The sequence below is a fragment of the Falco punctatus genome, assembly GCF_963210335.1.
Source record: "Falco punctatus genome assembly, chromosome: 2".
Taxonomy (NCBI): Eukaryota; Metazoa; Chordata; class Aves; order Falconiformes; family Falconidae; genus Falco; species Falco punctatus.
In genome coordinates this window covers 114114659-114129880 of record NC_137581.1, presented here as the reverse complement: position 1 = coordinate 114129880, position 15222 = coordinate 114114659, and the positions used below count along the sequence as shown (strand labels likewise).

General features: G+C 47.8%; 1 long non-coding RNA gene across 1 annotated transcript; it reads right to left on the bottom strand.

Moving 5' to 3' along the window:
* Positions 1-225: 225 nt before the first annotated feature.
* LOC308058587 lies at positions 226-15088 on the bottom strand. Its single transcript, XR_013925901.1, has 2 exons — positions 8956-15088; positions 226-7673 (listed from the first exon to the last, which is right to left on the bottom strand). It is a non-coding gene; the product is annotated as an uncharacterized lncRNA (long non-coding RNA).
* Positions 15089-15222: the final 134 nt, after the last annotated feature.

The window sequence follows — 15222 nt, the reverse complement described above, 5'->3', positions numbered from 1 at the left end:
AGCCAGGAGGATGAGAATGAGTTTCTTCCTTGTGCTGCTCCCTTGATGTTGTCAGTACCCAGCAAAGCACTCTGGCTGCCTTGCCCTCCCGAGAGCCCTGGATGTTGAAGGCATTTTCATCTTTAGTGCTTCAGTGGCTTGAACTTGCCATCTCTGACTCGAGCCAGAGCAGTATGAGAACTCGGAATATAAATTGGGTTCTGACGACACTGCTGTTTGAGGTGACTTGTTTTTTGTGCCATTTAATTAGTGCCCTTCCTCTGTTTCCTGGGAGTGGGAACGAGAGAAATTGAGAAATTTTTTTCCTGTGTGTCCATTGGATGGGTAGACAGAAGAGACAAGCAGGAAGCATTTTTGGCTGTTTGAGGTGCATCCTATGTTACTTTGAATTAGCTAGGCAAATGTGTTATGGCAGGTGGTTTAAATGTAGGCAGACTCTTTGCCTGTCAGGGCAAAACAGTCTTTGCCCAAAAGCAGTTAGCTTTTTAGAAGCAAGCAATTATAATTTGTATGGGAGTTATTTTCATCCAGACCACAGTAATTTTATAACTCGGACATGCCAAATTCAACTTACGACAAAAGGCATAGGATTTGTTTCCACTTCTGACATAGCAGCTGTTGGAAATGTTAGGATCCACTTTTGTAGGGAAACTGTTAAAACTTGCTGTTTGGGTTTTGGACAGTGTCAAAGACAATATTCTAGATGTGTCCTTAGGCATTAGTGTATATGACGGATGCTGATTCATAATATACTCTTGCTATGTCTTGTGACCTCGCAGTAGGATTCTTTCTTCCTAAATCAAATCCAAGTAAAATGCTTCCTCAGCATGACGAGGAAATGTACCTTCTTGTGGTTCTCAGGGAACTGTTCAGGGACTTAATTTGTTATCTGCTGCCTTGTTAAAAACAAGCTCTGCCTGCATGCAAGTTCCCAGCAGGTAACTTGTAAGCCTGTGTGGAAATGCTTCCAAGGTAGCTGGAGCTCTGTCAGGTGGAATGAGAAGGACCTCAGCGATTTCTGGAGGCCAGATCAGGGCTCTGACCTCAGTCCCTATCTCCTCTTGGGTGGTCTGTGCACCTGATTGAACGGACGGGGGAACAGGGCCAACACCTTAACAGCTCTAGTGGATGTGGGTGCTTTGCTTAAGCCTTTATCTTAACACATAAAACGTCAATGAGACTGCAGTTTATCTTGGTAGATTTAAGCATGATTTTACTTCTGTTTTTCACTTAGAAGAATGTGCTGCTGAGATAGAAGTCACATCAAGCTATATCAGGAGACAGGAACTGCACTGAAGAACACACAGCAGCTTTTATTTAGGAACTGTTGTTTTAGAAAGAAAAAAGAAAAGGAAAGACAACAGAATGTGGCTAGCAAATGGCTGTAGCCATGTATGTAACTGGCATTAATGAACAGCCTTGGTAATTAGGTGTTGTATTTTCTGCAATACCTGTGTTAAAATTTATCTTAAGTGGTGTGTAGGAAGTTGAAGGTGTCTTTATCTTAGTTATCAGGTGCTGCTTGTGTGCTTCATGGAATATCTTTCCTAACAGAATGTTGAATGGAAGGGGGTTTTTTTTGTTACTGCTAAAAAAAATGTTCCTGAATGTCATTATGAACTGTTTAATTGTTAAGTATATCTCAATACACATTCTTTTTGTAGATAAAGTCGATGGCTTTGTATTCTAGCCCCAGAGCAAAACAGATGACTGTGATTACAGTCCTGCTTCCTGAGTGCCTTTCTTCACAGGGAGGGGGGGGGGAACCCAACCCATTTCTCTCCTTGTTCTCACAGGGTCGTTACTGCTTTGCTGTGGAGCCTACAATCTGTCCACACCCTCGTTAACTTCTGATTCTTAAAACTGCCCCCAATATTCTTGTTGAACTTTAATCAGGATAGTAACTCACTATCTTCATGGCTCTTGCTCCTCCTACTGTGTCTGGAAAGGAAATGTGTATATTTTTGAAGAGAATCACCTGCTAGCTCACATTCAGGCTTATCACAGAAAATACCCTGTCTGAAGGCAAAATTCAGGTTTGCCTTCCAGTCTGTGGTGTCAGCTTATGAGTCTTCATGGTGCAAGAGCTCTTTAAATCCCTATTGTGTATTTATAGGAAAATTATTAAAAAGCTGATTCTGCTGTTGATCTGCAAGAATTCAGGAAGCGTAGATTTAGACTGATTGAGAAACATTATGATCTGATTACAATGAACAATTTCTGGAGATACCCAATCTCGTACTGTGTGATGAAAAATTAAGCGCTGATGAGTACAAAGTATCTGAAAACTGAGTATGAAAGCTTTGATGGATCTGAGAATGGCTACTAAAAATTGCAAATTGGAGCATGTAATGGAAAGGGAGTTTCTAAAATGGGTTTTCAGCTTAAAGTGTCTTCCTGCTTACAAGGGGAAAGCTAAGTAAATGCAGCAAGTTCCTTGACTGCTACTTCAGATGAGTTTCAGTTTGCCAAGTGGTTAGCTGTGGGACCTTGGCATGTCTGCTGCACTAACTGGGTGACTTCACATTGGCAAGGAAAGCTTACATTTGTCTGTCATGCAGTTCAGAGGGTACAACAGGTGTAAGTATACCACATCTCTGAGTCAATGACTGTGGATTTTAATGGTTGAAATTCCTTAACTTTCTGCATGTGCCATTACTGTGAGTCTTAGATGTTTATTGATAAGATCTTCTATGCACCGGGTTTGCAGTGCACTTCTTGACGCTACTAAAAGCGGTTGGCAATTAAATCAGCAGGAGATGTGCCAGCTTCATCAGGGTTTCAGGCCTCTCCATCCTCTCACACCCAGACGCCAGCCCTGTGACTGGAGCTGGATGCAAGGCTCTGCCGAGAGGGACAGCAGAGCTGTGTCTGCTTCGGTCGGAGGTTACACTCGAACGCGGCCGGAGCTGCCCGGTGAACCTTGTGCTGTGCCGCTGGCCAGGGCGAAGCACTGCCGGGGCTCACCAGCCCAGGGCTGGCTGCGGGGGGCTGCCGTGGACCTGGTGCGTGCTGCCGTGGCTGCTTCGTTCCTCTGGCCAGTAGCTTCTCTGCGTGCGTTTTGTTTTTACTTTATTTCACCCCATGACTTTTTCTGGCCGTTCTGTTAGCCTTCGTGTACCTGTTAACCCCCACAAAGTGGCTGATAGGGGAGGGGAGGGCTGGTGGCAGGGGATGGGAGGGGACCTCAAGCTCTGCTTCCCGGTGGGGAGGACTCCTGAGACACCACAAGGCCGTGGCCACCTGCTGCAGGGCTCAGACCTCGTGAAGCTGCAGGACACCAGGCAGGATGATGTGGAAGTGCCGTATGCATGGGGTACCCTCTTGGTAAGTACCCACTTAACTTCCCTTTTGGCTGTTGATGGTGCCATTGGAGCTGGCTGAGCTCAGCCGGTGGCCTCTGTCTCCACGTGGCTGAGGACAAGGCAAGTGGTCTAGGGCTCTGGTCACTCAGCTGGGGAAGTGGTCTAGGGTTCTGGCTGGCCCGGACGGGTGATTTTAGGGCCCTTGCTGGCTGGGTCCGGTGTTGCGGGACTCTGGCTGGGGAATGGGGCAGGTGGTTTCTGGCTGTGGCTAGCCAGTCAGGGGACGTAGGGTTCTGGCTGGCTTGCCGGGGCAAGTGGTTTAGGGCTCTGGCTGGCCAACCAGGGCAAATGCTACAGGTTTGTGGCTAGCTGGTAGGGTTCTGGCAGCTTGCCTGGGGTATGGGGTAGTGTCCCACCCTGCTGGCGCATGGGTGCGTGTGGCTCTTGGTGGCCTGCCTGTGCAGGAGCCTTAGTGTAACGGCTGGAGATGGAGTCTGTGGGCCGTGAGCCTGAGAGAGCACCTCCGGCTGGGGGCTGGTGAGCGTGTACCTGGCAGCCTGGTGAAGGGAGATGCTGTTGGTGCCCAGCAGGGGAGAATCTGGTTCTGGCCGGTTTTGGGAGCATGGTTTTGGCTTGTTGGCTGGCCAGGTAGAGACTGTTTTGCAGACTGGTCATGGTGAGCATTGCTCTGGCTTGCTTGGTGTCCAGGTGTAGGTGGTCTAGCTTGCTGTCCTGAGTAGATATGCTTTGGCTGTCTGGCAGGGTTTTTTTTGTTTGGTTTTTTTTTTTTTCTTTTGCTTTTTGTTTTTGTGTGTGTGTGTTATTTTTTTTTTTAATATCTTTTCCTGGCTTTTGTCATTAAGGAGATAGCTGCTGAGGTTAGCATGCCAGATAACAGTCGTTAGAAGGAACGTTAGCAGGTTGCCCTAAGGAGAAGAATAGTAAGTAATCATTTGTGTTTGACAGTTGAAGGGGAACATCTGGGATTCTGAAGTTCCTCTGTTAACCACCAGAAGGCAGAGGCAGCACGATACTGGGTGTCTGAGAGCACTTCAAAAATTCTGAATGTGATGGGACAGGGCAAAAGTGTGTCTGTGTGCTATGGGATGCTTATGCTTAGCCTTTCGTTTCAAGTTGTGTATAAACTCCTCGAAAATCCCTTTGGATATCTTCTCTAATGGAGGAGGGGTCTCATGATCATGAAATAAACATTTTCTTGGTCTACCCTTGTGTCTCTCTCTTCCTTGGTTGACAAACATCACAAATCACTTCTGCAACTGAATTTGTAGCCCAGGTGGGACCCCCTTGTCCACTGGTCAACTCCAGAACCTCTTGGGGAGTGTCAGATCCACGGACTGGGTGAGTTTATTTCTGTCTGTCGCAGGGAGTGTGCTGGAACCCACCAGAAAGAGGTGAGGTGGTGGTGAGTTGAATTCCTACATAATTCCTTTAATTTGGAAACGGGACAAGGTGTAGCGAAAGGTACTTTGTTATCGGAAATCTGGAATAGTTGGAGCAAAATTGCTAGGTACCCGTGGGTTGTCAAGAAAAAGGGCTGTGGAATTGTGTCAAGGTACCTGGCTGGATATGACTTGCGACTGGAGATCGAAAGTGGCCATCAGTGGGTAGTTTTAACTTTGGCCACCTAAAGTTTTTAAAGCTACTGTTGGGAGACCATTTCCCACCTCACATCAGTGACTGGTTTGTTTGGGATAATTAGTGACATGATAGATCTAGTGGCGATTATACAAACCAGTCTTACAAAAATAAGATAAATAATAACAACAAACCCAAGGCACCTCCTTAGTGACCGCTATTCATGCGAGCTCCAGCAGCTGCTATAGATGTGTCTTTGTCTCCTTTGCCTGCTACCGACTTTTACCACTCCTTCAGTTCCTCCTTTTGCACCTCCAGCTTTCCCTCCAACAGCTGTGCAAGCTTTGCTGAAGGAGGTGCTTATTCCTCCTCCAGCAGTAGGGGCAACTGTAACAAGAGTTATGTGTGCCATTTGGGCCAGCAGATTTGGTGGTGTGGCAGCAACAAATGCCCTGACTCCAGGGTTGAACCTGGAAAAGTTTCAGCAGATGATTAGGGGAATTTTTAGAGCGTATGGCCCTGATGTTTGTTGGTTACTGGAAACTGTATTTACCCCTTAAGAGTAAGTGTTGATTTTGGAGAAAAATTGAGAACGGGCTGCTGCTCTGGATGGTAGGACTGCGTGGTTGGATGCAGAGCCAGACAGGAATTATCAGACCAAGGCAGGATTAGATGCATTAAGTTTATTTTGAAAAGCGTTAGAAGAATGGCTAATTGGACAAAGGAAAAAAAAATGCTGACAAGGCACTAACTGGCCAGGGGAAGCGGTTCTGGGTGTTTGGGGGAATGGGCCCTGAAGCCCTGCAAAATGGGTCTTTGCTTTGTAGATGAAGCAGCCCCAGATATTAAGAGGTGTTTTAATCAGCGTTCCCTGGGTTGGTGAGGGCAGCTGATGGGGGAGACAGGAGGTGCTGCAGCGGTCACGTATAATGGAAGGGATGAGGCTAAGGCTAGGCAGAGGGGAAAACAGCAGGAAGAGAAGGCTAGCTTGTTAGCAGCTGCTTTGTGAGGTAGGAATTTTAGGGGGCAAAGAGGTAATAATTATGGAAATAAGGGAAACAAATCTGAATCAGACAAGACCAAAGGATTACTGCAATAAAAGGGAGATACTGGAAAGGAGAATACTCTGTGGTCCTGAGAGGGAGGCTACGGCAGCAACGAAGGGAAAATCAGATCAGTCCAGAGCTGAACGAAAGCGATGAACAGTGATGGTTACCAGATCCCCAAGCCCTAGCAGTGGACGGAGAAAACAGAAGTAATCCTCCCAAGGGACTCTTAAGGAACCAATTATAGATTTGAAAATTAGAGATAAGACTGACTCATGTCTGATAGATAGCAGCACAACTCATTCAACATTAACGACCCCCCATGAAGGATCAAGAATGAAGGGTAAAGAAAATGCAGGAGTAGAAGGTAAGCCTACGTTTGTAGCTGGGACAGGGGAAATGGTGGTACAGAGAGGTCCACGGTGTGTTCATCATTCTTTTCTGCTGTTGGGATCGGCACCAGCAAATTTTGTGGGGAGATAACTCGTTGCACAAACGATGGGCAGAGTTGCAGTGTACACCACAAGGAATTACATAGTGACTCCTGATGGATAATGTGCCAAAACATCATGACTGCTGTAGCAAGTGAAGAAGGGATAGGAATGCCCCAGGAACTCAGATGTACTGAGGGTTTTTTGCACCCAGACGTAGGGTTATTGAGGTTGTCTAACCCAGTACGGATAGAAGTGAAGGCAGACAAACCTCCCTCCTTAAAACCATACCTATTATCATGTCAGGAAGCAAGGGAAGGTATAAGACAAATAATTGAACGTTTTCTGCTGAGAGGGATTTTAACTCCTTGCGAGTCTTCCTGTAATATGTCTTTGTGGTTAAAACCCCTAAACTAGGCTCAGATGGAAGACAAGTTTATAGATTTATCCAAGGCTTATGAGCAATAAATAAATGTGTAACTGTACAGCACTCACTAGTTTCTGATACTTCAACAATTATAGCCGTGATACCAGCTAACACAAAACGTTTTACAATGATTGATTTGTGCCCAGCTTGCTTCAGTATAACCGTGCATCCAGAACCTCATATTTTTGCTTTTACCTGGCAAGGGAAACAGTAAACATGAACTACGTTTCCTCAAGGGTTTGCAGGATTGTCTGACTTTATTTTTGAAAATCTCAGTGACAGGTTTACAGAATAGTTACTCAGAAACTCTGCGTTAATACAGTATGGGGATGATGTACTGATAGCAAGCACAAATAGGGAAAATTGTACTGAAGACGCAAGTAATGCCGGTTGCTTTGGCTGATAAAGGCCATCAAGTGTCCCCAAGCAAACTACAATTCTGTAAAGAAAAAGTCATGGTGTTTAGGGTGTTTTTTGTCAGGAGAGGGCAGGAAGATACCAGATGACTGAACAACTATCCAAGATATGCCTAGGCCTAGAATTGAGACACAGGAATAGGGTTGTGTACTCCGTACCACCCTCAGTCATCATGAGATGATTGCTGTCATGCACAGCATGAGGTGAGGGCCGAGGAACTTGAGACGGACTCAGCAGAAGCTTGATTTGGCAGAAATATTCAAATCCTGAACACATACAGGCTGCAAAACCTAGTCATTCCAGTCTATTGCCTTTTTTTCATGACTTCTGTTCCAGGAGAGACCCCCCAGCTCCAAACCTCTGGTGAATACACCCAGATTTCAGCCTCCAAGGAGATAAATGTTTATGGAGGGCTCTAGAGGAAAGAACTAGGGGTGAGTACCAGCTTGGTCTGCACAGCTCTGTGTCCAAGGGAACGCTGTAAGTTCATTGTCAGAAATTTGCTTTATGGTGTATGTGCCTCCACTGCAATAACCATCCACACTTGGTTATTGTTGGAAGGTTGGTTGAGGGTTGGAACACGTAATGTATAAATCCCTACGTGTTCTTGAACTTTCAGGATGGAAAAGTCAGTCTCATGCTGGTCTTCCTCGGTTTGAGAAGGCTTAGGTCTGGCAGTACCTTGGTTTTCCTTCCATGGAGCTGAATTGCTGTGTTGCAGCGTGGTTTGGACGGGGATGGGGACAGCAGCCAGCCGGGCACTGAGCTGTTCCACCCTGCCCGCCCGCGCGGGTCTCCCAGTCCTTCCCACCAGGAGCGGGGCCATCACCCTGGGAGGCCACCTCTGCTCCCACCGAGTGTGGAGCAGCACCTCCCGGCATTGCCAAACACACAGAAGAAACACACTTCCCAAAAATCATACTTGTTTCAGATGTTCGGGGTAGGCAGGAATTTAGTCTAGTCTGGGAAGCCCGTATTTATCTGCTGTCGTGGCTTCAGCCAGGGCTACCTCATTAAAAGTGTCACAACCCAGGACTTTTCAACTTGCCCTTTCTAGTTGGCGTGCTGAAGCCATGTTTCCAGCTTCAGCCCTACAAAACAGTGCCTTTCAGCCTTGATCCATTTGTGGCCCCCTAAATTCTTTTTTTTAGTGGAATTCTGGTCCATGTCCCATGAATTTCAGTCTGCTGACAAGATAGAAATTTTCCTAAATACCTTACTCTCTGTTTGCTAAGCACTTCTGGTAAGCAATACAAAGTTAGATGAGCTGGATTTTTTTTTTTTTTTTTAATCAAAGGATATGCCTGTGCTCCTTAAAAGAAGCTTCTTAAAGCTCTTGACCACTAATTTGCTGCAGGTACCAGCAGTTGTGTTTTCTGGTGTCTGGTAGCAAAGCTTCAGCAAAAGGCACAAAGTGTTTCTCGCTGCTTTCTCAAGTCTTTTGGCTGTCACTTGAGGATCCCTATGGTGCTACAACATAATGGGGGGGGTGGGGTGGGGGAATACCTGCCATAACCACCTGCGAGCTTGGGGCTGTCATGCTGCTTTGGTGGCTTTTGCTCCCATTCTGGACTGCGTTGAAAGATTTTCTTAAATGTGCCTGGCATGAACCTTCTTGTAATCCCAGCAGATGTAAGGCTAAGACATTGTTAAGTGACTCCTGCAGGAAATTTTAACCTATGAAATCTCTTTTCCTTTGTAAATAATGTTTATATGGTTAGTTTGAAGATGACAACGTTACTGAAATTTCCCAAGTTCATCTTCCAAGTTGGAATTTTCCCAGGTCGACTTTCCCTGCCCAAAGTGAGGCAAGGGAAAGCAAGGAGAAATGGATCAAGAGGAACAAGATGGTCTGGTACCTGAGGAGTGGTGGGTGGCTGCAGAAAAATCCTGGTTGGCAGGAGCTGAGAACCTCTGCCAGAGGTTTTGGGGGTGAGGCCAAGGGCAGGGAGCTGGGGGTGCTGGGGGCAGAGTTGCTCCGTAGCAGCCTCTGAGCAAGACCCAGGTGAAACAGATTAGGGGCTGGAATTCATCAGGGTCATTCATTAGAGATGAAAGCACAAACCCATGGCTGATCTGCACCAGCGTGTGGTGGGCTGGACCCGAACTTGACTTCTTCTAGCGTTGTTCACTCACAGAAACAGATTTTCCTCTGACTCCAGTGAAACTGGCCAGAGCCTATGGACTGTAGGCACTGTTCTTGCTGTCCTTGATGTGGTCCTTCAGTTAAGCTCATGTAGCAGCATGACTGAACCCATACATCTGAATAGCTCTGTAATAGTAAGATGGGTTGTTGGTTTGGTTTTTTTTTCCAAAGCAAATGCAAAGCATTTCACCCCGCATGCAGTGGTGCTAAAATTTAAATTTACACAATTTAAATTCTGTAGTTTCTAGCAGTTATTCCAGATATGGAGTCATCTTGTTCTCTTGCCGTTGTGGGCCAGCCTAGAAGAGCTATGTCAGGGGTGTGTGACTGGTGTGCTTGACCTGGACAGCTGGGATGCTTGTGTTCTTCGTCTCACTGGGAGGTGAGGCGGTAGGTGAGCACTGAGATGAGGTGGCAGTGTTGACACGGTTCCTCTTCCATGTCTCTGGTTTTTGGTGGACCTGCCTGGGTCTCTCCCCTCATAGCTGCTCAGTGGCAGTGGAGTTGGGGGTGAATTCATCACATTCAGCCTGAGCTGTCTTGTGGCAGGAGTAGAGAGAGAAGCACCAACACATATGGCAAGAGGAAGAAGAGAAGGCCTGAGGGTGACAGCAACTTGTTATTGTGTAGAAATCCAAATAAGCTTCTGTAATCCTGGCTGATCTTGTTTGGTGTCTGAGAGGGAGCTGGGAGGGGGGAGCTTGTGTATGTGTTATGGGATCTGTGACAAACACATGGATTTTTAACTTGTCAGAATTGGGAGCTGAGGAAGATCTCTCCCCAATTTCTCCTTTACGTATTCTGAAGGCATGGGACCGCTCTTCTGTGTGTTACAGGGCAGCAGAGGTGGGCTCTCCCAAGAGCACTGTGGGCATGAAATCAGGCTGCTACTGTGAGTTTTTCAACTTGGGTTATTTTGAGCAGAGGGTTTCTGCAGTTCAGATCCTCTGTTTGCTCTTGGGTGCTATGCAGAGTCTTATCATCTCTGCCCCTTCAGGGTCGTCCCTGCCGCGCGCTCTTACTTGGACCATACATTTTAGGCAGAGCAGTGGCATCTGCTTTGGCGGGTCCCAGATAACCTCAGCATCCCATTGCAAAAGCAAAGGCTGCGGCAGGGAGCCTGAGGCAAGGGCCAGTGGTATGTGTCTCGCCAGAGGGGTGTGTGAAGCACAGCAGACCTGCTGCTAAGAGGTCTCCCAGTTCCTCTTTGCGCATTGGAGCATGTAGCCATACAGCTTTGCCTTTTATGAGCGCTGCTGCTAAGCCCCCAATGCAACAAAGTCCTCATCTGTGGCTGCAGGATCTTGGATGTTCCTTCCATCTCTTGGCAAGAGAAAGCTCAAAATATCCACGGACACTCTGAGGAAGAGAGAGCATTCCCTGGGCCCCTGTCACCGGAGGTCTGACAGTCCCCACGGGAGCATCCCCAGAGATCCAGAAGTTCTGGCCCTGACTCTTGCAGGCAGCCCCCAGCTCAGTGTGTCGGACTGTTCCTTCCCTGGAGAAATCACGTGTACCTGGTCCGTAATTAGGCACAGAGCCTTTCTGCAGCAATTCCTGATCTCAGCATGTTTCTGCAACACGCTCTTTGTAATTCGTGGGCTACTTTTAATAGAGACAGCATCTCTAGTTGAGGATCTGGCTTCAGCTGTGTTTGCAGACAGGCTGATGGCCGAAGTGAACTTTTAATCTGACTCAGAACAGTCTTTCTAATGGTCTTTTTGTAGTGGAAGCTGGAAAACCAGTGTGGCAATGTGCCTCCTTCGCTCTCCTTTCCCCACAGTGCCCTCTGATTAAACCTCACGCTGCGTAGCTGGTCGCTGGCTGTGGGGTGCCATGCAGGGCTGGGTGATGTCTCGGCAGAGGACCAGCTCCGTGGAAGTTGCATGGATTGAGCTGAAAGGGGGATCACCTCCAAGTTGTCTCTGGGGCAGAGACGGGAGGAATGAGCATGGAAGTCCATTTTCCTTCTCTCCTCCTGATTTGCTTTATTCAGCATCCAAATGAGAGCTGGTCAGAAGAAATTCCCCAGGTGCAACTTTCTGTGGAAAGTGTGGCAAATGGGCAGTTTCAGGAGGTGGTGGTGGGGGAATATCAGTGGCTTGTGTCTGTCCTGTCTGCTTTCCTAAGACCTCTCTGCTGTGGTCCGTGCGGTGGGCAAGAGTCTCTGGTCTGTCGGACCCGCCGGCAGCCACCACGGTGCGCGTCCATTGCAGTGAGCGGCACGTGCCTGGGGCACGGCTCAGCTTGGAGAATGGGCTGCTGTTGGTAAAATGGAATCTCTCCACAGCTGCAACACAGCCTTTTGGTGTCTCTGCCCCTCCAGGACCACGTAACCTGGCTGCAGCTGGCCAGAGGTCGTGGTCTGCTCGGGGTGGCGGGTCCCAAGCAGCCGCGCTGCTGAGCTGTATCACAAGCGTGTGGAGCACCGGTGCTGCAGGGCAGCGTTTGGCACAAGGGCTGGTGGAGCAGGTCTCATGGAGACCATATGCTGTTTGGCAGGTCTGTGCTTTGGAGCTGCCTGGGAAAACCTAGGTATGTCCATGTTCCTCAGTGCCTGTGGCTGGGATTCTGCAGGTTTATTTACATTTTACAGCCCCACATGGGTCTGTAGAGTCGCTGACACAAGAGGGTGTTCATCTATGACCAGAGGTCGTGGTCACTCTTCTCGATATGCCACTACAGCCTATTTTATCCAAAAGTCACTTGCTTTGAACGTGATCTACAGGAGTATCTTGATTACGTGTGTCCAATTCCTAAATAAGTTGTGAGTTGGTGTAATTTCACAGCTTGGCTGTTAGAGAAACAAAGTGCACGACAGTGTCTTCATCGCCGTGTAAGCACGCACCTTTCTGTGCTCATCTGTGCTGGCTTTTGCTCGCTATTGCGATTCCTTTGATCAGCAGTTCAAGAGTTCAGGCATAGCTCTCTGGCTATATTCATTTAACAAAGAAAGAATTCATATTCTTACAAATATGAATCTTCACCAGTCTCTGCATCTTCATCAGGATCTTTGGTCCTGCTGCCCCCACACAGAAGCGTCTCTTAGGCTTGCGCCCCTTTCCTGCCTTGCAGCTGCACAGTTAAGGTCTTCTAAGAGCTACTGAAAATGTGTTTAAAAATAAGCCTCGTGCATGAATAGCTGTAGGTGTGGATTGGGCCAGCAAGCTAACATGTCTGCACGCCTCTGCCCCTTCCCAGCGCTGCAGCACGGGCTGTACCTGCCCTGGGAGCAGCCCCACGGCAGCAGGGGTGCTCAGTACCCTGCAGAGCCTGCCCTGGCACGGCTGGAGCTGCAGGATTATTCTGTGTTTCCGTGCACTGAGTTTCTGGCACTTGGCTCTTCTGCCTCCCCCTGTGTGAAGCCAGGCCTGCGTATTTCCCCAATTAACACTGACACGCATTAACGACGGTAAAAATAGACGCGCTGCTTACGCTTACCAGCCTTTTGAAAGGAAGATGTGCAGGGTTAGTGCGTACAAATTTCTTCATGCTACTTCACAGTTTATGTGCTGCTTTACTTGCTAGCTGGGGTTTTCCAGTCTCCCGTGCTCCATCAATACCTCGTGTCATGTAAGGAATGGATCTCTGTTCTCCTGTCACAATGCCGTCAATGGCTGAAAGGACAAAGTGGCCCTGGGAGCTTGCAGCTCACTAAGTAAAAAAAAAAAAAAAATACTAGTTCATCTTCCAACTACAAGTTCTTGTCTTTTGTCTGCTCGTTTGGGTTTTTTTTCCTCCCTTCTTCTTGTGGTTTCTGTTAAGCCTCACAAGGTGTTTTTTGTTGCAAGATTCAAACAAAACCTTATGCGCCTTTATATAAAAAGGGGAAGTGAACTCTCTGGCGAGCCGAGGGTGTTGTGAGCATTCATTAGCTGATAGAAATTAGTGCCTAATCTCATCTAAAAATTTCATTATATATGAAATTTGAGAGGCTTGCTCTTAAGAGGAGACTTCTGATTGATGACAACACAGATTGTGCATGTGCTGCTGTGATCTTTATCCTGGCTGTGATTTCTTTTTTATTTATTTAATTTTTTTCAGCTAGCGAGGATGTGAGGGACAGAAGGAGCTAATGGGACTTCATATACCGTGTGATGTATGGGGCACTTGCAGTCAGAAATATTGAACTCATAAATGTACTCGTTTGCCCTGGAGTCACCGAGAGGGAGGCTAAACACAGGACACCGCAATGTCACAGTCATGCAGAGTCACTTCTGTAACGGTAAAGCTCCAGCATAAAGGCTGTATTTTTCTTCGTTTTTACTGCAAATCTGTAAATGAGCTCTGCAAGGCAGCTGTCCTCGGCTGGAGGAGAAGGTGAACTTTTGCTGGATTTGGCTGTACGCACACGCCTTCTGCATTTGGTTGGTTTTGAGAGATTCTGGACGTATTGGGGTACTGTTTTGAAATGACCCTGCACGTGCTGTCTGTTCTATCTTGTCTCCACCACGGCACCGCAGCCCTAAGCCCTACCAGCTTGCCCTTCAAGCATGAAGGTGAGATGAGGTTGAACGTGCACATCCGAGGCAGATGGTTAGCCCCAGCCTTGCCGTCGTATTTGAGAGAGATTTTCTTCATGTCATCTTGGCAGCACAGAAGGAAATGAAAGCGTTTCTTACTGTAAATACTTTTCTCTCTCCCCCTTCCTCTGCACTGCTGTGAGCGTCTGAAGACTCGCTTCACTGCTTTTCTCAGAGAAAGCTATTTCTGTCGCGTCTTAGATCAATTTAGGCCAGTCTTATGCATGTATGATACAGACAGAGCGGTGCTATGGTGGCTGGGAGCAAACCTGTCAATTTTGGACACTGGGAGCAGGAGGTGAGATGTAATTGTCACTGTTGAGAAGCCAGAGGGCCAAACCAGTGGCTGAAATGTGGAATTACCAAGCAGACCCAAACTGTCTGGAAAACAGTGCAGGCCACAACGCGAGGGGTTTAACCATTTCTCAGAAACGCGTGTTTACATGTAATTCCACTGCGTGGAGCTTCCTTAGTGGGCTGTGCTTGTGTCCAGAGACACAGCACAGAATCATAAGACTCCTAGCCGCATCCTGAACTGTTGCCACAGTTATTCCACAGCACATCTGCCAAGCGCGTATAAAAAGATCCAGATGTTGGCTGTGATGCTACAGCTGTTTACTTCCTCCAGTGAGCAAGACGGTTTCTGCTGCGTGGCTCTTGTAATCCACCTTAGTACTCAGCGCAAAATGCAAGCGTGCTTTAAGCCATCTCCATGAGAGCCAGCAAAGTGTCTGGCGCTGTGTGGCCCTGTGTGTAACTGGTTCACAGTCGTTCTTCAAGACTGGCTTTCCAGTCTCGTCTCTGGGATCTGCGCCCCAAACAGAGCCGGGGTGGCTCGTGGGCTGCGTTCAGTCTGGTCTTGCAGCGCAGCTTCCCGTAACCTTTGTGCTTTGCCTGGGGCTTTCCTGCATGGCAGGTACAATTGGCTCATGAGAAGAGCCCAGCAAAGTTCAGGCTGGCAACTTAGTGTTTGCATCCAGAGGGAGAACCTTCTCCCACACCTCCTGCTGGCGAGACTCCCCGTCAGTGATCGTTGGCATTTCAGAAAATCGCCTGGTTTGCGTGAGCAGTGCTTTCTGATGGGACTGATTTCTCTTCCCTGCGTGGGGATGCTGTACTTGGATAAACTGGGGAAGGATGAAGGAAATAGGTGTTTTGTTTTTGCCCGGCCTCAGCGTTAGCATCTTCCTAAACAAGGTGAGGACGACTGGGAGATATTTTGTCCCTCCTCGCCTCTCAGCCCTGTTCTCACACTTGCAGCTCGCCCCAAGGTGCAGGACTTTGCAGAGCACATCACAGTGCGTGTTGGTTCAGCCCGAGCTCAGTCACCC